The sequence below is a fragment of the Geotrypetes seraphini genome, chromosome 2 (assembly GCF_902459505.1).
Source record: "Geotrypetes seraphini chromosome 2, aGeoSer1.1, whole genome shotgun sequence".
Taxonomy (NCBI): Eukaryota; Metazoa; Chordata; class Amphibia; order Gymnophiona; family Dermophiidae; genus Geotrypetes; species Geotrypetes seraphini.
The window spans coordinates 300,415,297-300,437,918 of NC_047085.1; the positions used below are offsets into that span (position 1 = coordinate 300,415,297).

The 22,622-nt window shown below is 44.2% G+C and overlaps 1 protein-coding gene across 1 annotated transcript in view; it reads right to left on the reverse strand.

Moving 5' to 3' along the window:
- C1QTNF6 (C1q and TNF related 6) overlaps window positions 1-22,622 on the reverse strand; it is a 151,660-nt gene that overhangs the window by 46,409 nt on the left and 82,629 nt on the right. Inside the window, exon 3 of the mRNA XM_033929889.1 lies at window positions 18,720-19,069. The gene's annotated coding sequence lies outside the window, so the exon portion shown is untranslated. The remainder of the gene's footprint in view (window positions 1-18,719; window positions 19,070-22,622) is intronic.

Sequence of the window (22,622 nt, forward strand, 5' to 3'; positions counted from 1 at the left end):
ATTGAAATTGTCCACATTAGTTGAATGGCCAGTGGGCTGGCATATGAAAATGGACACATGATCTGAGTCTTTCCTCCTTCCACAAGAGATAATTGACATATTTTCCAGTCTTACATCTACAGTTTTATGATTTTGTTTTTGATTTCTTTTATGTAGCTCCATTCTTATCTGTGACACCAAACTTCATTTCCAAGAATTAAAAATGACTTAAAAACAGAGTCTGATATTTAATTGTGGCAGCCAGTGACTACATACAGAACCAGCTGCCACAGTTAAATGAAACTGAATATTCAGGGCCAGTACACAAATGCCAGCCATCACTGAACATCCAATGTCAATGCCAGCCCAGAAGTGCTATCTGGTTATTTCTATTAAATACCTATGTGGCATAAATATGCATGAGACGATTCTCTTTCAATTGAAAGGAAACTCCAGAGTGAGAGGACATGGGATGAAGTTAATAGGTGATAGGCTCGGGAGCAATCTAAGGAAATACTTTTTTACAGAAAGAGTGGTAGATGCATGGAATAGTCTCCTGGAAGAGGTGGTGGAGGCAGAGACTGTGTCTGAATTCAAGAAAGAGTGGGGTAGGCACGCGAGATTTCTTAGGGAGGGGAGGAGATAGTGGATGCTTTAAAGGGGCAGCCATTTGGTCTTGATCTGCCCTCATTTGTCTATGTTTGTTTGTTTATTTCTCATCCGCCCTTATCCAGGGCGAGTTACATATTAACATACAAAATAAAAAAATTTACATTTATCACACAAAACACTTCAGAGACACACTATAACAAATTACATTCTATTTATATATTCATACTTCTTACTAACTGGTTGGCGGGTAGGAAACAGAGGGTAGGGGTGAAGGGCCACTACTCGGACTGGACTCTGGAGGAGGGACACGAGTGGAGTCCCGCAGGGCTCGGTGCTCGGGCCGCTGCTATTTAATATATTCATAAATGATCTAGAAACAGGGACAGAGTGTGAGATAATAAAATTTGCGGATGACACCAAACTATTTAGTGGAACTCGGACGAAAGAGGACTGCGAAGAATTGCAAAGGGACTTGAACAAAGTAGGGGAATGGGCGACGAGATGTTCAACATTGAGAAATGTAAAGTATTACATGTGGGAAACAGAGACCTGAGGTACAACTATACGATGGGAGGGATGTTATTAAATGAGAGTACCCAAGAAAAGGACTTGGGGGTAATGGTGGACATGACAATGAAGCCGACGGCACAGTGCACAGCGGCCGCTAAGAAGGCAAACAGAATGCTAGGCATAATCAAGAAGGATATTACAACCAGAACGAAAGAAGTTATCCTGCCATTGTATCGGGCGATGGTGCGTCCGCATCTGGAGTACTGCATCCAATATTGGTCATCGTACCTTAAGAAGGCATGGCATTACTTAAGAGGGTTCAGAGGAGAGCAACGCGTCTGATAAAGGGGATGGAAAACCTTCCATACGCTGAGAGATTGGAGAAACTGGGTCTCTTTTCCCTGGAGAAGAGGAGACTTAGAGGGGATATGATAGAGACTTACAAGATCATGAAGAGCATTCAGAAAAGTTGAAAGGGGACAGATTCAAAACGAATGCTAGGAAGTTCTTCTTTACCCAACGTGTGGTGGACACCTTGAATGCGCTTCCAGAGGACGTAATAGGGCAGAGTACGGTACTGGGGTTTAAGAAAGGATTGGACAATTTCCTGCTGGAAAAGGGGATAGAAGGGTATAAATAGAGGATTACTGCACAGGTCCTGGACCTGTTGGGCCGCCGCGTGAGCAGACTGCTGGGCACGATGGACCTCAGGTCTGACCCAGCGGAGGCATTGCTTATGTTCTTAATATGCCTCTTACTGAAACCTATCTAGCAGTGGCGTAGCCAGACCTGCCATTTTGTGTAGGTATAGAATATTTATAGATGTTTTACAAGAGGTTATAGAGGTCTTGCTGCTGGTGTGCATTACTGTTTAAACTGTCACTGAGTTCCTTGTTCACATAGGGCATGAATTTATTGAGATCCAGCAAAGCAAATTCTCCAGTAAGGTATATTCATCCTCCTTTCCAGGTGCCATCTATTTTCCTACCTCCCCCTCCCCTCCCCCCCCCAATAACGCCAACCATGCTAATGGAATGAAAGAAAGAGACTAGGTTTATGACTACAGTGCCAAAGAAATACAGCTGAGCAATACATTCTACAGTAGCAGCAGTTTTCAATTTAAAATCATCTCAGTAAAACAGATTTATGTCTACAGAATTGGGCTCCTTTTGTATACGCATGGAGCATATGTTGCATCTGTTATGGAACCAAAAATTGTTCTGGCTCTGTGTGTTACTGAAAACCCCTAGGCAGATTACACAGGTTTTATTTTATTTTTTTTTTGTTTTAATATTTGTTAATACTTCTGTTACTGTATTTATAATAATTCTAAAAACACAACCAGGTCAATATTCAAAGGAACTCATATGTTTACTGGCAGCCTTGTAAATGTGCAAGTACTGTATATATGGATTTTTCGTGGTACTATTTGGATACTGCTATAATTGTTGTGACACTATGGAAGCAATTCTATAAGAGGGCATCTCCTTATGGGTGTCCCAATGCCATGCAGTGAGATCTATATTGATACATGGACGTCCAAACGCTCTTATAGAATGTTAGCTTAACCCAGACATGGGCAACCGGTCCTCGAGGGCTGGAATTCAATCGGGTTTTCAGGATTTCCCCAATGAATATGCATGAGATCTATTTGCATGCACAGCTTTCAATGCATATTCATTGGAGAAATCCTGAAAACCCGATTGGATTCCGGCCCTCGAGGACCGGAGTTGCCCATGTCTGGCTTAACCCATTATTAGGGCATCTTATATTTATGCCAGCCATAGACCTGGTCTAACTGTGGGCACCTAAATGTTGCAAGAGCACATGTAGCTTACAGTCAGTGGCATAGTAAGGGGGGTGGGATGGGCAGACCAGGCCAGGCACCGTCTTCATGGGGGTACCGGTGCCAGCACCTCTCCTCCTCTCCACCCCCCCGTGACCTCTTTAAATGTTCTCCGGCATTAGCAGCATCTTCCACAAGCTGCTTGCACTGGCTTCAGCTGACTTCTGACATCACTTCCTGGTTACATCAGAAGGGGGAAAAGGCTGGTGAACATTTCAAAAGGTACACTGAGGGGCACCCAAGTGGTGGGGAAAAGTGGGGGAGGGGTGCACAGTGTGGCGATGCTGAATGCCACTGCCCCGGGCACCAACCTCCCTCGCTATGCCACTGCATACAATATTATGTAAGTTGTGTATGCAAGTGGTAGCCCCACCCACCACTGTTCCCACTAAAAAAAAGCTGAGCATAACATTTGCATGGGGGAGGGAAAAACCCTTAATCTATTACAGAGATATATAGTAGCACTGCCATGCAATCAACATTTATCCAATTTAATCAGATTTTATTACAGGAAACCAGAAACTGGCATGACCTTTCAACCAGCAGTTATTATTGCCAGCAATCCAACTGAATGCCTATCTCAGTTTGCATATAATTAATTTCTTCTTTGATGCCCACTAGTGATACAACTCAAAGCTTTAAGGGAAAGCCAGTAGAATGTACTCTTCTCTCCTGCACTGCTAGTTCTGCTTTCTCCTAAGGCCTGTTGGTCTTTTAGCAAAAGACCAAGTAGTTAGTGGCAGGAAAAAAACTGCACTTTCTTGCCTGCTTTTCCCAACTGGGATCATCTATTGCTAAAAAATTTACTGTTGGCATGGTACAACACAAATTTAACCCAATCAAAGACCATAAAAGAAAGAGGAGCTGGAACTAGAGAACAAAGATGTGATAGCATGAACAGGCAGCAGGGCAGAAGCTTTCATGCACACAGTCAGCAGAAGGGTAATTCAGAGCAGTAATTCTTTTATTTTCATGCAAAAGGTACTGAGGGTCTGTTTTTTTGTCATAGATCTGGTGTTCAGATATAGATAGCAATCTAATGAAAGTTCAGTTTCCCACAATAAAATGAATTCTCTGTCAGGTTTCCCAAAGCCCAATTTCAGCTTAAGTCATTTGTACACACACCAACATTGACCATCTTCTAGCAGGCCCAACCTCCAATTCCACAATATAGTCTTCCTACCTTGGCTCATCTTCAGACACCATAGCCACGGCTAGGAAACTGTCCCAGGAACTCTAATCTTCCTACCTTTTCCCAACTTCAAATACTGTAGCCACAGGCTAAGCAGCTCTCCTGCCTTGGGATTATAATCAGAGATTGCAGCCTAAGCTGTAAATATTCTTAAGGCCCTTTTTCCCTACTCTGGGCTACCCTGTCCTGTTTCTTCTCCAGTTTTAACTCCCACCAGCTGGATCCTAGCCTTCTGACTCAGAAGTCTAGTTAGCTTTCTTTTAATATTACGCTGGGGGAGAATGCACTTAAGGGAACTGTGTCTACCCTACTCACTCTATTGCATAATAAAATGTTATTGTCCATTTACTTAGAACTAGAACCAGCCAGGGCAGGATTAATTTGTTGAGGGCCCTTAGGCACCCAGGTACAATGGGCCCCCCTGCCCCACCCCACACCACCATGCACCCAGGCGGAAACAGGAAGCTGCGTCAGAGGGAAGCTTTGGACAAGCAGCACTGTTTGCACAATTACAGTTCCCATTGCCTTTCTTATCCGCATTGCTTGCTTGTCTTACTTTCCGTTGATGGGGGGGGGGGGTCGCGTTGCCGATCGATGCTGTAAGGGCCCATCGCCATTTGGGAAAAACAATGTTGATGCCCTCCTTCATCGGGCCCCCCTGACCATTTTGGGCCCTAGGCACGTGCCTACTTGGCCTATTGGTTAATCCTGCCCTGGAACCAGCACCAGGGAGGACTGGAGGTCCAGGGAGAGGTAGAATTGAGCAAAGAGAGGCGATTAGAGTAGAAGCAAGGGTAGTTTGGGGTATGACATTTTCTTGGGCCTGTTCTTTTTAACACTTTTATAAACAGTATCGTGGAAGAGCTGTCGGGTAAGATTTGCCTCTTTGCAGATGAAATCAAAATCTGCAATAGAGTAAACACCCCAGATGGTGTGAAAAACATGAAGATAGACCTGGTGAAGCTTGAAAAATGGTCTGAAAATTGGCAGCTAAAGTTTAATGCTAAGAAATGCAAGGTATGTATTTGGGCTGCAAAAACCCGAGGGAATGGTACAGTCTAAACTATTGCATGTGGATAAAGAACTTATGTGCACGACAGAAGAGCGGGACTTGGGTGTAATTGTATGTGATGATCTTAAGGTGACCAAACAGGTTGAAAAGGTAACAATGAAAGCTAGAAGGATGCTAGGTAGCATAGGGAGAGGTATGGCCAGTAGGAAAAGCTATTGATGCCCCTGTATATGACTTTGGTGAGACCTCATTTAGAATATTGTGTACAATTCTGGAGGTCGCACCATCAAAAAGATATAAAAAGGATGGAGACAGTCCAGAGGAAGGCTACTAAAATGGTGCATGGTCTTCATCATAAGGCGTATGGGGACAGACCTAAAGTTCTCAATCTGTATACTTTGGAGGAAAGGCAGAAGAGGAGAGATATGATAGACGTTTAAATACCTATGTGATGTAAATGCACATGAATCAAGTCTCTTTCATTTGAAAGGAAGCTCTGGAATGAAGTTAAGCATTGGATGAAGTTAAACGATGATAGACTCAGGAGTAATCTAAGGAAATACTTTATTTTATAGAAAGGGTAGTAGGTGCTTGGAACAGTTTCCTGGAAGAAGCAGTGGAGACAGAGACTGTGTCTGAATTCAAGAAAGCCTAGGATAGGCACGTGGGATCTCTTAGAGAGAGGAAGAGATAATGGTTACTGCAGATGGGTAGACCGGATGGGTCATTTGGCTGTTTCTGTTATAAGGCTATTTATGGTGTAGCTCCTTTTTTACCTAGTCAACAGATTTTCTTTGCCTTCATATAGACATAGTAGAAGAACTCATCCTCTGTTTAACTTTCCATCTGTCCAAGGTTGTATGAGTAAGAAATTTCTTAACCACACTTTGGCATCTCAGGCAGCTCTTCATGACAATGACTTTCAAATACTATTGCTTACAACTCGTTCCTATAGACATTTTAGAAAACAGCTAAAGACCTATCTCTTCTCTAAATATTTGACTGACTAACTAACCATCTTATTTTATGTAACATGCTTATTTTTATAATCTTTTGTAAACCGCGTTGAACTTCTGGTTACACGGTTAATAAGCACAATATTATGTTATGTTATGTGATCATGTTTCTCTGTTTCATTATGTGTTGTTAGCAAAGTTTTAGATTTGGCACCAGCATCTTAAATGGATGTAAATTTAGCTCAATGACTCCCCACCCCCACCCCCAACACATACAGACTTTGAATCTTCTAATACCTTGGCACTTTCAGTAGATATATTTATTCACAGAAATATAAACTAGTTTCACAAGCCATAGAAAATGCAATCTACTAGAGATGAACTTTCATCATGTTCCAGAATCTGGGAAGCCTTCACCGTGAAGAAATGAACATGTCAGTTACATCCTGAGAGCAGTAAACTCTTCAAAGCCTGGCTCTCTTTTATTGAGTTTGTACAAAATAAGCATTAAAATACTGGCATATGCAACAATTGCTATTCATCTTAATTAGTTGCTCTTTTCCACCCCCTCACTGCCATTTATATGAATTCACACCTGTTTAAGCTATCTTGCATGTTTTCAATAAATCCTTCCTTGTGAGCTGTATAATGTCCAACATGATGGCTGCTGAGAGAGTATTTTATGTTAGTTGAATAAAATCTTTCCATATAGAGCTGACATATTTGTAGGGTTGGATGTACCTGATGGGCCCTTTTATACAAAGGAAAAGAGAGTGAGAGTGAGAGTGTATGTGTGTGGGTGTCACTGTGGGTGTGGGTGTCAGAGTGTGTGTGTGTGTCCCTTTCTAAAGATGAACTCTAATGAAAAGGGTGCCATATTCTGTCCTGAGCTGTGAAGTCCCGTCTCACCCACCCTTAGAGCAGACATGTCAAACTCTGGCCCGCCAGACATTTTAAATTTTATAGTAAATCTGGCCCACCGGCACAAACCACTGCTGCCACTACTGCTCTTCACTCGCGTCTGATGTCACCTGGCCTCCTCTTCAGAGCAGCCTGCTGAGGATCGCAGCCCGGCTGTAGAGAACCTTGCAGGCCGCTGTCCACCTTGATAGCATGTTCCCTCTGACAAGATCCTGTACGTCAGGGGAGGGGCGGGATCATGTAAGAGGGAACGTGCCACCAAGGTGGACAGCAGCCTGTGAGGTTTGCTACAGCCAGCCGGCAATCCTCAGTAGGCTGCTTTGAAGAGGAGGCCAGGTGAAGGCAGACGCAAGTGAAGAGCAGCAGCGGTTCATGCCGGCAGGCCAGAGGAGACCAAGAAGCCGGAAAGGAGGGAGGGTAGGAACTGTGGGCAAAATCTGAAGGTGACACCGGGAAGAAGAAGGGGGGGGGGATAAACATACAGGTCTTTGGGACAGGGGCAAGCCCTGGTGTAGAAGTACCAGGTGAGAGAGAAGAAGGGGTCCAGATGTGCATATGCTGGACTGAGTAGAGGGTGTGGTGGGGTGGGAAAGAAATACAACAGAGGAGAGGGAGAGAGGGAAGGAACAGACAGAGAGAGAAGTTGGACACAAGGGATGGTGTGGATGGGGGATAGAGATATTGGATAGGAGGGTAGTTGGGAAGAGAAACAGAGAGATGGTGGACCCTGGGGTGGTGGGGAAGGAGGGAGAGATGCTGGATGAAAGGGTAGTTGAGGAAAGGACCGATGGTGGATCTGGGGATGGTGGGGCCCATCGCTGCAGCTGCGGATATGGACACAAAAAAAAGGAAAGATGCCAGACCTCCAGGAGAGGGAAGGGAAATGGAAGGGGAGGACAGAGATGGAAGATGGATAGTTGGCACGGAGAAAGAAGAAAACGACAAATGGGCAGGAGACTCTGGCAAGCGAGTTATCAGAAGACAACCAGAGCCTGAGACCAACAAAAGGTAGAAAAAATAATTTATTTTCTGTTTTGTGATTACAATATTTATTTTGTTTACACCACAGAGCTGATGGGTTGGAGACGTTGTAATCCTATACTTCTACTAAGACTAAGCCTTAGTCACTTAGGGGTCCTTTTATTAAGATGCATTTTTAAAGCACGCTAAATCGGTTAGTGTACCTTAATTAAAGGACCCCTAATTATCTTAATTAAAAATTCAGCCAGCGGCTTAGCCTTTTTTTCAGATTTCGGCCCCTTATGTGATTGAGTTTGACACTCCAGCCTTAGAGGCATGAGGTAGATTAGTGGCAATTTAAATTTACATTCCCAGTACTGCTGATCTATGAACCTCTAAACATGTGGAGGATAACGTGTAATAAAATCTGATATACCATCTTTCATAGGGGCAAAACAAAGAAATGAGCAAACTTATATAGAGAAGAGTAATGGAAGGAATGCCAATTCAAAAACAGAACAGAAAAAAGGAGTAAAGAAAGCGAGGAATAAAAGGTGAGTGCAAGAGTCAAGCCAGGAGAAAAGCTAGGGTTTCAGAGCAATCTTAAACTTGGTAAGGAATGCCTGAAGCTGGACTGAGAGACCTAGTTCCATAGGGAAGGGGCCAAAAAAAGATTCTTGAGAGGCCAGAGAAGGCAGAAGTATAAAAAGCTGGAAGGAGTTTACTGAGCAGAGTAGAAAGGAGAACTTATAGGGCATGAGAAGGGAAGCAAAGTAGGAAGGCCAACCTGGGCAAAAGGCTTTGTGAGCTAGTACTAGTACTATACAATTGAATTTGGTAAGTAATGGGAAGCCAGTGGTGTTGGTAGAGAAGCAGGGACCATTTACCATGGTAAACCATGGTCACCACAGTAAATCCGTAGGAATGGGGACATTTACCACAGGAACGGGGACAAGACCTTTCACTGCCCCGTGGAAGCGGTGAAAAGTCTTGCTCCTGTGGTAAAAAAAAATTGCACCTGTGTCAGACTCGGCATCTCCTCCCCACTCCTCTTGGGCTTATTTTACCTTCAGGAGCCAGCCATGCCATGATGAAGACAGAAGGAACCCAAAACCAAAGCCTGAGACCAATATGGTTTGAAGAATAAAATTACCAGACAACAAAAGGTAGAAAAAATAAATTATTTTATATTTTGTGATTAGAATATTTCAGACTTGAAATATGTATCCTGCTAGAGCTGGTATTAGACATAACTGGGAACCGCAAAGCCCAGGCTGTGCTTCTTTAGCTTCCAGCTGGCTTAGGGCTCTCTCTCTGACCAGGGGGCAGTTTCCCTAGTTGCTCTCCCATAACACTATTTCTGCCATGTGTGACTGAAGTATTCTGTTACCTTGATTTTTCTAGGTAGCATTCTGTAGTAATTTGGTTAGTTCAGTTTTCACAATAGTGGAGGGGATATTTGTGAAAAGGAGGGGAGACAGGGGTTATGTTGATCCTTGCTCTGTATTATTTGTGTTTATAAAATGACAATTGTACAGAATATTGTCTCTTTTTATACTATAATAAAATAAGTTTAGTATAAAATCATAACTATTCGAGGCTTGTGCAGGTGAGTTCTGACAGTTTGCAGGGTGGGGACAGGGACTGAGCTTTCAGGGATGTGGCAGGGACGGGGACTGAGATCACGGGGATGGGACAGGGACAGGGACTGAGCTCGCGGGGACAGGACAGGGACAGGGCAGGGGCAGGAGGGGTTGCAGTCTGGGGGCAGGGGTGTTGCAGTCAGGTCAGGGATGGGGACGGGGCGGGGGCGGGAATGGTGATAATTTTTTTTCCCATGTCATTTTCTAGCAGGGAGACATGATCAAATTTGTTTGCATGGCAGAAACAATGGATAACAATATTTTGGACTGATTGTAACTGTTTGGTGATATTAAGACTAGCATAAACAGAATTGCAATAGTCAACCAGGATGTGTGCAATCATACTGCAGTGCTATGAGCCAGTGATACAACAAGCAGTTGCTTTTTTTTAATCGTATTTATTAAATTTTCAAGAAAATACAACCAAGTGAAACAAGCAGTTGCTTTTAAGCAATTGAGGATGAGGCTATTGGAAGAAAGCCAATGCGCAGCCTTGTATAGACAAAGCTGAACCTAAGAGAAATCAGGTGAGGTGTAGTGTAATGGTGCAAACAAGGAAATATCTGCATAAAAAAATAAGTGGAGATTTCCTAGTTTTGTTTAACAGAAGCAAAAGGGCTTAGAGGAAATGTGTGAATATAGATCTTTGGTGTGCATCACGGTGGAAATGATGAACTGAGGAGGAGAATGAGTGAATAGTGACTGGGAAGGTTTGATCATGAAGGAAGGTGATGAATTCTTTTGACCCTATGCCAAAGAGTCCAAAATCAGAAGTCTTTGAATGAGAAAATTATGGTCAACAAGATCAAAAGCTAAAGATAGATTGAATGGGATCACTAGAGTGATCTTACATGTATGGAGAAAGGAATGCATGTCACAAAGGAGATTAGTCATAATTGTTTCCGATGCTTTATTCTGGGCTCCTGCTCCAGAGAAGATGGCAATCATATCTAAAAGACTTAATACCATTTGAGCTTGAGGTTTTGGAGGTAAACCCTAACTAAGAGGAGGAGAAGCAGCCTAATGGCTAGAGCAGTGTGCTAAGAACTAAGAGAGCCTGGTTCAAATCCCATTACAGATCCCTGTGATCTTAGGCTAGTCAATTAACCCTTCATTACCTCAGGTACAAGCTTAAATTATGAGCCCTCCAGGGACAGAAAAATACTTACTGTACTTGAATATACATGTACACAATTTTGATAGTGTTCTAGTTTGTAGATAGTATTAAATTCTAATAAACGGAGAAACCAGGTCTTCCTCGCTCAGAAGATGCACAAGGAACATGTAGAATATCAAGGAGTGGGTTACTATACCCAGTGGAAGGATACTAATCAGCACAGGGTTTGCCAGTCTGATCTGCAGATTTCCTCTGTTGCATTACAAGAAAAGGAGAGAACTGTTCCCATAGTAATATCAGGGCTGGTCAGCTTGATTTATAGCTGCCCTTTAGAAGCCCAGTGTGCCCTAAGGAAGAAGAGACAGAGAAAACATAATTGAAGTTGTTGACATCCGAATTCCCAGATTGGGAAGGGACTTGAAGCTGAAGACAGTGGAACTCAGGGACTTATCCTTAACCTGTTTAACAAGGCCAACCACAGCATTCTGGGAACCCAGATGCAATATCAGAAACACAGGGGAACACAAAGGAATATGGAGTGAAGAAAAGTTGTTGCTACTGTCACAACCCCAGCCTTAAAGCTAGACTTGTGCCCAAGAGAACTCCTCAGAACTCTAGTCTGAAACTGAAAAGGGCTGATCAATATATGATTTGCAGGGGCAGTCGATTCTAGTGGCTCAGTATGAAGTGGAAGTAGGAACATCGTTTGGTGGTTTTGCAGTTGAAGGGAATGACCAGGGGGTGTTTTGAGGCGTATTTCATCCTGAGAGCAGAGGAACCTGTTTGGCACATATGGAGGAAGCTAAGCCATTATGTAGCCCGGAGCTATGTCATGCAAGAATTTGAACGTTAGCATCAGGCCCTTAAAGACATGTTTGGCTACGTGAGACGACACTAGGGCTTGGGGGACAGGGTCACGGGCACAGAGTGTTTTTTTAGAAGCCTAGTCGCCACATTTTGTATACACTGGAGACGTTGTACTTTCTTCGCCATGAGACCATTGAATAGCGCATGGAAGTAATCCATGCAGAAGAGTACTAGCGCACAGAGTAATTGGGTGAAGTCAGATTCTGAAAAGTAGTTGTCACAGGTAGTAAAATGAGGAAGATCTACCTGAGAGATATGGAATGCAACAAGTTGCAGTCAAGGAGCATTCCTAGGCTGTGTGCGCATATATTTTACCATGTAGATTTTAAAATGGGGCATGGCCTGGGGAGGGGCATGGAACCAGCTATTAACGTGGCCCAATTTGTCCACCAAATTTAGCTAGCTAATGCTTTAAATTTCTCAGATAGCTGGCTAAGTCGCAAGGCATAGATGGCTACCTGCTAACTGCTAAGCACTAATATTCAGCGGCTATCTTGTGGAGAACATAAGCACTCAGCTGGCTTAGCACTATTTAACCGGTAAGGAGCTGTTCTTGGTTGGTTAAATAGTGCTGAATATTGGGTGGTAAAACTTTCAAGTTGAGAATATTTCATCAGATAATCTGCAAGATTTGCATATGTTCATTTTGCAGCATGGTCTCTAATGGGGGGATTTTTATATGAAAGGCCAAAATATATAAAAAAATTTGTGCGTGTGTGTGTGCACGCGCATGTGTGTATGTTTCTCACTTAAATCCATGGTGAACAAATTTAAATAGAACTGAATTTACCTATTTAGTACCCCTTAGCCATAGGAAGAGGAAACCAGTGATGTAGCAAGGGTAGGAGGTGCCTGGGGCAGTGATGCCTTCCTCTCTGCGCCCCCTTCACCACACTCATGCCATCCCTCCCCCTTTTTAAATCTTTGCCAGCGTGAGCAGTTTCTATGGTTTTCTCTCTGATTGGCTTTCTCTCTGATGTTACTTCCTGGCCCCATGACCCAGAAGTGATTTCAGATGGAACTAGGCCGGTGTGAGCAGCAGACCAGAATAGTTGCTCACACTGTCAAAAATTTAAAGAGGTGCATGGGGCATGGAAGGGAGGGCATGAGCATGGCATGGGGTGGAGAGGTGCCGGCACCCCTACCAAGATGGCGCCCAGGGCAGTCTACCCCCTCACTTACTATGCCACTGGAGGGAACATCTCTGTAGGGATTGCATTACATTACATTAGTGATTTTTATTCTGCCATTACCTTGCAGTTCAAGGCGGATTACAGAACAGGATTTCTGGACATGTCCAGAGGTGTTACAGAGTAGAGCGGGTTGCTTCAGAGGATTGAAATGTTTCATACAATGTTAGTTAGTCTTCATAGATTTCTTGAATAACAAGGTTTTTATTTCTTTTCTGAAAGTTTTGTAGTCTGGGTTCGCGATTAGTAGATTGGAGAGTTGGTCTAGTTTTGCTGCCTGTGTAGCTAGAAGGCCATCATACAATTTTTTCTGTTTGATGTCTCTAATTGGAGGGTATGTGAATGGTGTCTGGGTTCTCCAGTGTCTGGTTGTGGTAATTTGGATTAGGCGGTTGTTCAAGTAGGCTGGGCTGTCACCATTTATGGATTTAAATAATAGACAGTAGAATTTAAATAGTATTCTTGCTTGAATTGGGAGCCAGTGTGAGTAGAGGTATGCCTCGGTGATGTGGTTGTGTTTTCTTAGTGAATAAATTAGTCTCAGGGCAGTGTTTTGTACTGTCTGTAGTTGTTTTATCATTGTTGCGGGGCAGAGGAGATATAGGATGTTATATTAGTCAAGGAGACCTAAGAATAGGGTTTCTAGAGTTCTGTGTAGTGTGTCTGGCATGGTGGGCGTTGGATGATCAAAATGAAGGAGAATGGTGATGTTGTCTGCATAGCTATAGGAGGTTAAGCCTATTTTGTCTAGGCAGGTGCCGAGGGATGCAATGTAGAGATTGAAGAGTGTTGGGGATAATAGCGATCCTTGGGGTACGCCACAGGGGTTGGACCACGGTTCCAGTGGCGTACCTAGGGTATGTGGCACCCGGGGCCCATCATTTTTTTGACACCCCCCCTATGTAAAATAATATTTTTTGTAATGACCATGAAACGGAATAAATGGTCAGAATAGAAACAGGCAGTGAAAATTTTCTTATATTCCAAACATAACATAACATAACATAAATTATGTCTGAATTGTCATGACATCAGAAGTACATATGGAGTAGTTGCAGGTGATGCTTGGGACAGTTCTGATTGTGTTAGTTCGGTTTTATGTGTTTTTTGAATAGAAGGGTTTTTATTTCTCTTTGAAGGTTTTGCAGTATGTGGTCGATGTCAATTGGTTGTAGAGTTGGGGGTCGAGTGTTGCAGCTCGAAAGGCTAGGAGGTTGTCGAACAGTTTTTTTCTTTTGACGTTTTTGGTTGGAGGGTGTGTGAATGGTGCGTGAGTTCTCCTATGTCTGTTTGAAGTGGATTGAATTATTTAGCTGAAGAAATTAGTTACCCCCTCATCCCACACACATTATTTCTCTTCCATTTTTGTTCCCATTATAAAAAACACTGATAAGTTCCCAGAAAAAAAATACATTAAAATAAGAAGTGAAAACAAAGGCCCCTACAGATGAGAACATAACATAAGAATAGCCTAACTGGGTCAGACCAATGGTCCATCATGCCCAGTAGCTCATTCTCATGGTAGCCAATCCAGGATACTAATACCTGGTCAAAACCCAAAGAGTAGCAACATTCCATGCTACCGATCCAGGGCAAGCAGACACTTCCCCCATGTCTTAATAACAGATTATGGACTTTTCCTCCAGGAATTTGTCCAAATCTTTCTTAAAACTAGCTACACTATCTGCTTTTACCATAACTTCTGGCCACTTAATTTTTAAGTTTAGATCTTTCCTTTCAAACAGAGACCTTGCTAGATGTCAAATACAGCACAAGGTAACTTCACATGGACTTAGCTGTGCAGGAAATGTGAATCTCCTCATACACCCACCATATAGTGCAAAAATGTGCAAAGGTCTGTTTTTTTCTTTCGATCACTACATAGCCTAATGCCACACAAGCAGCGCTGTTACAAACATATTCTGTAGGTCAATGCTAAGGATAACAAAGTTTCCTTCCTTGGACCAGAAGGAGATACTGATAAACCACTGGAAGAGATCCCAAAACAACACCCAAAGACCCACTCAGTGTGTGAACCAGTTGAGTGGAGTGGACTAACTGGGGGGTGAAAATGGGCCCGAAGTTTGCTCAGCAGAATTTCCCAGACCACCTCTTCCTCTCAATACATTGACACGCTGCCACCACCACCACTAGAAACACCTCACTGGGTAGGCCAGCTATGCTATAAACTTTATAAAACGCGTTATTATATTTTCTTATAAAGCACATATTTTAACTGAACTCTCTGACATCCTCAGCCTTTCCATTCACAAAAATAGAAGGAAGAAAAGTTCCCATTTCCTGCTGTTTCATGTCCCCGGCCTATACAATATTTTTTTTCTGCAGACCCTTCAAAAGTCTGACCAAATCCTCGTTTCACTTGCATTATAAAGTACTGAGGATGCCATCTCTCCCCAATCCCAGGTCCTAAAGTCTAAGACAGTAGCGCAAACTAATGCTGCCAGATTCAGGAAAAAAAATTTCGATTCGATTCAGCCTATTGAATTGGTTTTTAAATTCGATTTTCCTGCCCAGTTGGGTGATTTTTTTCAAAACTCTTGGTGGGTTTTATAGCTTTTTCACCCCCTTTGGCTTCTCCTAACCACACTGGCGCTGTGGTGTAAATAAAATAAAGAAACAAAAAGGACTTTTCCTCTCTCTGTTAAATCCTAGCTCACGTTTGCAGTCCAACACCAGCTCTGTCAGGATACACATTTCAAATCTGACATATTATAATCACAAAACAGAAAATAAAATTAATTTTTCTACCTTTTGTTGTCTGGTTATATTTCAAATCTTGTTGGTCCAAGGCTCTGGTTTTCTTCTGATAACTTGCTTGCCAGGGTCTCCATCTTTCTTCTTTCTGCGTGCTAACCATCCATCTGCCAACTCTGTCCTCCCTTTCCATTTCCCTTCCCTCCCCAGGAAGTCTGGTATCTTTCCTTTTTTTCATCTCCCTCCACAGATCCACCTTTTCTTAACTACCCTTTCATCCGGCATCTCTCCCTCCTTCCCCACCACCCCAGAGTCCACCATCTCTTCCTTTCTTTTCCCAATTACCCTCCTATCCAGTATCTCTATCCCTCCTCCACACCATCCCTTGTGTCCAATTTCTCTCCCTTTCAGTTCCTTCCCTCCCTAAATCTCATGGTCCATCATTTCTCTCCCTCTCCTCTATTTTCAGACCCATTATTTCTTCATTCCTCCCCCAAAGTTTGGCATATGCACGTCTCTTTGAACACCCCCTTCCCTCCGTGTACTTCTATACCAGGGTCCCCCCCAAAGGCCTGTCCCCCCTTAAAGGTCTGCCTGTCCCCCCTTGAAGGCCTGCACCCCCCTTGAAGGCCTGTCCCACCCCCTTGTAGGCCTGTCCCCCCCTTGAAGGCCTATCCCTCCCCCTTGTAGGCCTGTCCCCCCACCTTGAAGACCTGCCTGCCTGTCCCCCCCTTGAAGGCCTGTCCCCCCCTTGAAGGTCTGCACCCCCCCAAAGGCCTGCACCCCCCTGAAGGCCTGTCCCCCCCTTGAAGGCCTGTCCCACCCCCTTGTAGGCCTGCCTGCCTGTCCCCCCCTTGAAGGCCTGTCCCCCCCTTGAAGGCCTGCACCCCCCCTGAAGGCCTGTCCCACCCCCTTGTAGGCCTGCCCACCCCCTTGTAGACCTGTCCTCCCTTGAAGGCCTGCCTGCCCCCCCCTTGAAGGCCTGTCCCTTCCCCTTGAAGGTCTGCACACCCCCCCGAAGGCCTGTCCCCCCCCCTTGAAGGCCTGCCTGCCCCCCCCCTTGAAGGCCTGTCCCTTCCCCTTGAAGGTCTGCACACCCCCCCGAAGGCCTGTCCCCCCCCTTGAAGGCCTGCCTGCCTGTCACCCCCCTCCCCCTTGAAGGCCTGCCTGCCTGCCCACCCGCCCCACCCTGAAGGACCCGCTCGCCCCCCTGGCCTCCCCGCACCACCTATGAAGCAGCACTACCTATGCTCCCGGCCTTGCCGTTCAGTCCCCACCACCCCCGAAGGACCGCTCGCCCCACTGACCTTCCTGCACCACCTATGAAGCAGCCGCAGCAGGATCGCGACGTCAGCTATCCCTGCGCTGCTTAGGCACTGCTTCCTGCGCCGCGTTCCCGCCCCTCCTCTGATGTCAGAGGAGGGGCGGGACCGCGGCGCAGGAAGCAGCGCCCAAGCAGCTCAGGGATAGCTGACCTCGCGATCCTGCTGCTTGCTGCTTCACAGGTGGTGCAGGAAGGTCAGTGGGGCGAGCGGTCCTTCGGGGGTGTGGGGGGACTGAACGTCAAGGCCGGGAGCACCCCTTCAGGGCTGGCACCCGGGGCGGACCGCCCCTCCCGCCCCCCCCTTGGTACGCCACTGCACGGTTCTAATTTTTCTTTATTTGTCTTCACTCTGTAGGTCCTGGATTGTAGGAATCCTTGAAACCATGTGTGTACTTTGCCTGTGATTTTTATTGTATCTAGTATTTGTAGCAGGATGTCGTGGTCTACCAGGTCAAATGCTGCGGTGAGATCTAGTTGAATAATCAGCATTTTTTTTTGCCTGTGCTGAGGTGTTGTCTAACTCTGTCCAGAAGGGAGCCTAGTAGTGTCTCAGTGCTGAAGTTGGTTCTGAATTCAGACTGTATAGGGTGGAGCAAATTGTGGTTTTCTAGGTAGTTGGTTAGCTACGAGGCCTTCTATTAGTTTGACATATAGTGGAATTAAGGCTATGGGTCTGTAGTTGGATGGTTGATCTGTTGCTCCTTTTGGGTCTTTTAAGAACGGGGTGACAATGATTTCTTAGAGGTCTTGTGGGAAAAGGCCATCTGTGAGCATGGTTTGTATCCATTGCATGAGGAGAGTACGGAATTTCAGGCTGGAGGTTTTTAATAGGTATGAAGGACATAGGTTGAGGTCGCAAGCTGCGTGGCTGTATTTTTTATAGAGTTTGTTAAGGTTGGACCATTGTATTGTGGAGAAGTGGGACAAGGTTCTATCTGCTGCAGCTGATTCTTTTTCTGTGGGGGGCATTAGATCTCTTCTAGGTATGTTGGGGTTCCTGCGAAGTTTGTCCTGGCAGTTGTAATTTTGTTTTTAAAGTATTCAGCTAAAAAGGTGGCTGAGGGGGGGAAGATTGTCGTTTTTGGCTAGGTAGGGTTTGGTGTCTGTGAGTTCTTTCAGTAATTGATAGATTTTTCGTGTCTTGGGCTTCTATGCCTATTTGGTTTGCAATCTTTTAACCATTAATTATGCTTTGGCATTAAATTTCCTGTGGTTTAACCTTTCTGAAAAGAAGGACATATGGAAGGCAGGTGTTTTAGCTGAAGTGAATGTTAAATCTCCAGATCTCATATTAGTGAATCAGTTCCATTCAATCCTCCTTATGTCTTCCCTGCAAAGAGGACCTTGAGAACTTAACATCAGAATTAAAGCTTGCTGAGGTGATTACATTTCCTTTGTCCATGAATCCAGAGTTACTAAAATAATAACTGGAACTCGTTACTTTGCTTTCTGAAAACCAGTAATTGTAACAGAATGCCTTCTTCTGAAAGCAAACTAGTAAGAGTAAGCAGTTAGATTTTACCCAAGAGGAAATAGAATTATGAATGTTACACTTTAGTGTTGTTTTTGTTTGTTTTTTTTTTTTAAATATAAAATCCCTTTCGCTATGCTATGCACATGTCTCCTTTCCAACAATTACTGATTAGTGCACTCAGCTCTGCTTTGAACTCCCACTACCCTGCATTGCTCAGCTACTGCATATCTTGCAAAAAAGCCTTTGCAGAAGAGTGGAAGAGTATCTTCCAAAGAAGCAAAAGCCTTTTCGTTCAGTTCTCATTCTCATTCCTTTTTATCTTTCCCTCTCCTCTCTCTTTTCTTTCCCTGCAGGTCTTTTCTTGACATGCACTGTATATATCCATTGCAAGAAATGCTTACCTTGGATCCCGGTATAGGAAGATCCAGGATTGTTCGACGTGTAACCTGGCTTGCTCTTCATTACCCAGCGCAGAAGACTTGGGAAATCTGTTTTATTGAAACCAGATGCTGTCCGATTTCAAAGTTACATAATGCTGGCAGCACTTCCCCTGCTCGGCTGCTAGTCATCCATCTTTCCACAAAGCCCTCCCCTTTGGCTGAGGTGGCGAATAGATGAACATTTCTTTCCTTTTCGGAACAGCTCTTGTCAATTTAGTAACTGATTCGGCTGTAGGCAGCATTCCCTCAAGAGCCGGACTGACTTTGTCTCCTTTTTGTGAAAATCACATTAAAACTTATGTTGTAATGATCTGCACAGAGAGAGAGAAAGAGAAAAAAGGTCATTTTCAGTTCAATTTTTCCCTAATTTTCAACTTTTTTTTTTGGTGTGTTTCATACATTCATTGCATGTCATTAATAAATGAACAAAACAACCATGACATTTTGTATTTTTTTCTTGGCACTGTACAGTCTCGATTTTCCAACCTTCGCTAATCCAACCATCCAGCATATCCAACAGACTCCCCCAGTGAAGTCTTTGCATCAGCTTTAAAAAGCATGGCTTTTCTTTCCATTTTCTGGCATAGCGTAGAGGGAAGATGCCCACCTGAGACAATTTGCTTTGTACCTGATGCCATGCTTTTATTGCAAAACAGCACCATTGTGACCCTGCTTGTACTGCCTTTGTTTATGTATTGTTTGAGGGATTACTAATTTCATCCGTATTACCCAGCTTTTCCTTTATCCAAAAATGGGTCAGTCCCATTTTCATCAGATAATTGAGACTGCATTTGCAAAGAGTGAGCGCTCTTTGTAAAGGCTGAACAGCCTTTCCCAGTAGTGCATGAATTCATTACACAGTTGTTATGGGAGACTTCAACTATCCTGGGATAGACTGGAGTCTTGGAAGCTCAAGATGCGCTAGGGAGACAGAATTCCTGGAGGCTATACAAGATTGCTTCATGGAGCAGCTTGTTAGAGAACCGACGAGAGGAAATGCCACTCTGGATTTAATCCTAAATGGACTAAGGGGACCTGCAAAGGAAGTGGAAGTAGTGGGACCGTTGGGAAACAGTGATCATAATATGATCAAGTTCAAGGTTGAAGTAGGCATACCGAACGGAAAGAGAACCATAGCGACATCTTTCAACTTCAGGAAAGGAAACTATGAAGCAATGAGGGAAATGGTAAGGAAGAAACTTAGGAACACTTCCAAAAAATGGCAAACAGTAGAACATGCCTGGTCTTTTTTCAAAGACACAGTGAGCGAGGCACAAAATCTGCACATCCCCAGATTCAGAAAGGGGTGCAAAAAGGGTCAAACAAAAGACCCAGTATGGATGACTAAAATAGTGAAGGAAGCGATAGGCAATAAGAAAAATTCATTCAGGGAATGGAAAAAGGACAAAACTGAAGGGAACCAGAAGGAGCACAGGAAGTATCAAAAAGAATGTCACCGTGTGGTTCGAAAAGCCAAAAGAGAGTATGAAGAGAGGCTAGCCAGGGAGGCACGAAATTTCAAACCGTTCTTCAGATATGTTAAAGGGAAACAGCCAGCTAGGGAGGAGGTAGGACCGCTGGACGAAGGAGACAGGAAGGGAGCAGTGAAGGAGGAGAAAGAAGTCGCAGAAAGACTCAACATGTTCTTCTCGTCTATATTTACAAACGAAGACACAACCAACATACCGGAACCTGAACAAATATTCAATGGAAATCAAGCAGAAAAATTAACATCCATGGAAGTGAGCCTTGATGATGTACACAGGCAGATAGAAAAACTTAAAACTGACAAATCCCCGGGTCCGGACGGAATCCATCCCAGGGTTCTGAAGGAATTAAAGGAGGAGATAGCGGAACTACTGCAGCAAATTTGCAACCTATCCTTGAAAACAGGCATGATCCCGGAGGATTGGAAGATAGCCAATGTCACGCCCATCTTTAAAAAGGGATCAAGAGGTGACCCGGGAAACTACAGACCAGTGAGTTTGACCTCGGTTCCGGGGAAACTGACGGAAGCACTGATTAAAGAACACATCGATGAACATCTGGAAAGAAACGAACTTTTGAAAACAACCCAACATGGTTTCTGCAGGGGGAGATCGTGCCTAACCAACTTATTGCACTTCTTCGAAGGAATTAACAAACGGATGGACAGAGGAGACCCCATAGACATCATATACCTTGATTTCCAAAAAGCCTTTGACAAGGTGCCTCACGAACGTCTACTCCGGAAACTGAAGAACCATGGAGTGGACGGAGACGTACATAGATGGATCAGAAACTGGTTGGCGGGTAGGAAACAGAGGGTAGGGGTGAAGGGCCACTACTCGGACTGGATGGGGGTCACGAGTGGTGTTCCGCAGGGCTCAGTGCTCGGGCCGCTGCTATTTAATATATTCATAAATGATCTAGAAACAGGCACGAAGTGTGAGATAATAAAATTTGCGGACGATACAAAACTATTTAGTGGAGCTGGGACTAAAGAGGAATGCGAAGAATTGCAAAGGGACTTGAACAAATTGGGGGAATGGGCGGCGAGATGGCAGATGAAGTTCAACGTTGAGAAATGTAAAGTATTGCATGTTGGAAACAGAAACCCGAGGTACAACTATACGATGGGAGGGATATTATTGAATGAGAGCAACCAAGAAAGGGACTTGGGGGTAATGGTGGACATGACAATGAAGCCGACGGCACAGTGCGCAACAGCCGCTAAGAAAGCAAATAGAATGCTAGGCATAATCAAGAAGGGTATTACAACAAGGACAAAAGAAGTTATCCTGCCATTGTATCGGGCGATGGTGCGCCCGCATCTGGAATACTGCGTCCAATATTGGTCTCCGTACCTTAGGAAGGATATGGCGTTACTCGAGAGGGTTCAGAGGAGAGCGACACGCTTGATAAAAGGGATGGAAAACCTCTCATACGCTGAGAGATTGGAGAAACTGGGTCTCTTTTCCCTGGAGAAGAGGAGACTTAGAGGGGATATGATAGAGACTTATAAGATCACGAAGGGCATAGAGAGAGTAGAAAAGGACAGATTCTTCAAACTTTCGAAAAATAAAAGAACAAGAGGACACTTGGAAAAGTTGAAAGGGGACAGATTTAAAACGAATGCTAGGAAGTTCTTCTTTACCCAACGAGTGGTGGACACCTGGAATGCGCTTCCAGAGGGAGTAATAGGGCAGAGTACAGTACAGGGGTTTAAGAAAGGATTGGACAATTTCCTGCTGGAAAAGGGGATAGAGGGGTATAAATAGAGGATTACTGCACAGGTCCTGGACCTGTTGGGCCGCCGCGTGAGCGGACTGCTGGGCATGATGGACCTCAGGTCTGACCCAGCAGAGGCATTGCTTATGTTCTTATGTTCTTATGACCCATTGCACATGCAAAATGTGTACTCTTTACAGCAGGGGTGTCAAAGACCCTCTTCGAGGGCCGCAATCCAGTCGGGTTTTCAGGATTTCCCCAATGAATATGCATGAGATCTATTTGCAAGCACTGCTTTCACTGTATGCTAATAGATCTCATGCATATTCATTGGGGAAATCCTGAAAACCTGACTGGATTGCGGCCCTCGAGGAGGGACTTTGACACCCCTGCTTTACAGAGAAAGCAAGAAGGCAGGCAATCTGCAAGATCCAAGATGGTGCATAAAAATATCAGACCAGGCAAGAAATATGTCAACAAATTTCTATTCTAATCTGTGATTTCTGAGTCACACTGTGCCTAGAAAGGTTCAAGGTGACACAATTTTAGCAATTCACATTTGCCATGAGTTACAATTGAGACAACAAGGATGCGGAATATTAGAAGAACAATATAAAGGTGAGGCTTAATTTGTAGCAGGGGTTGGCAAATAGT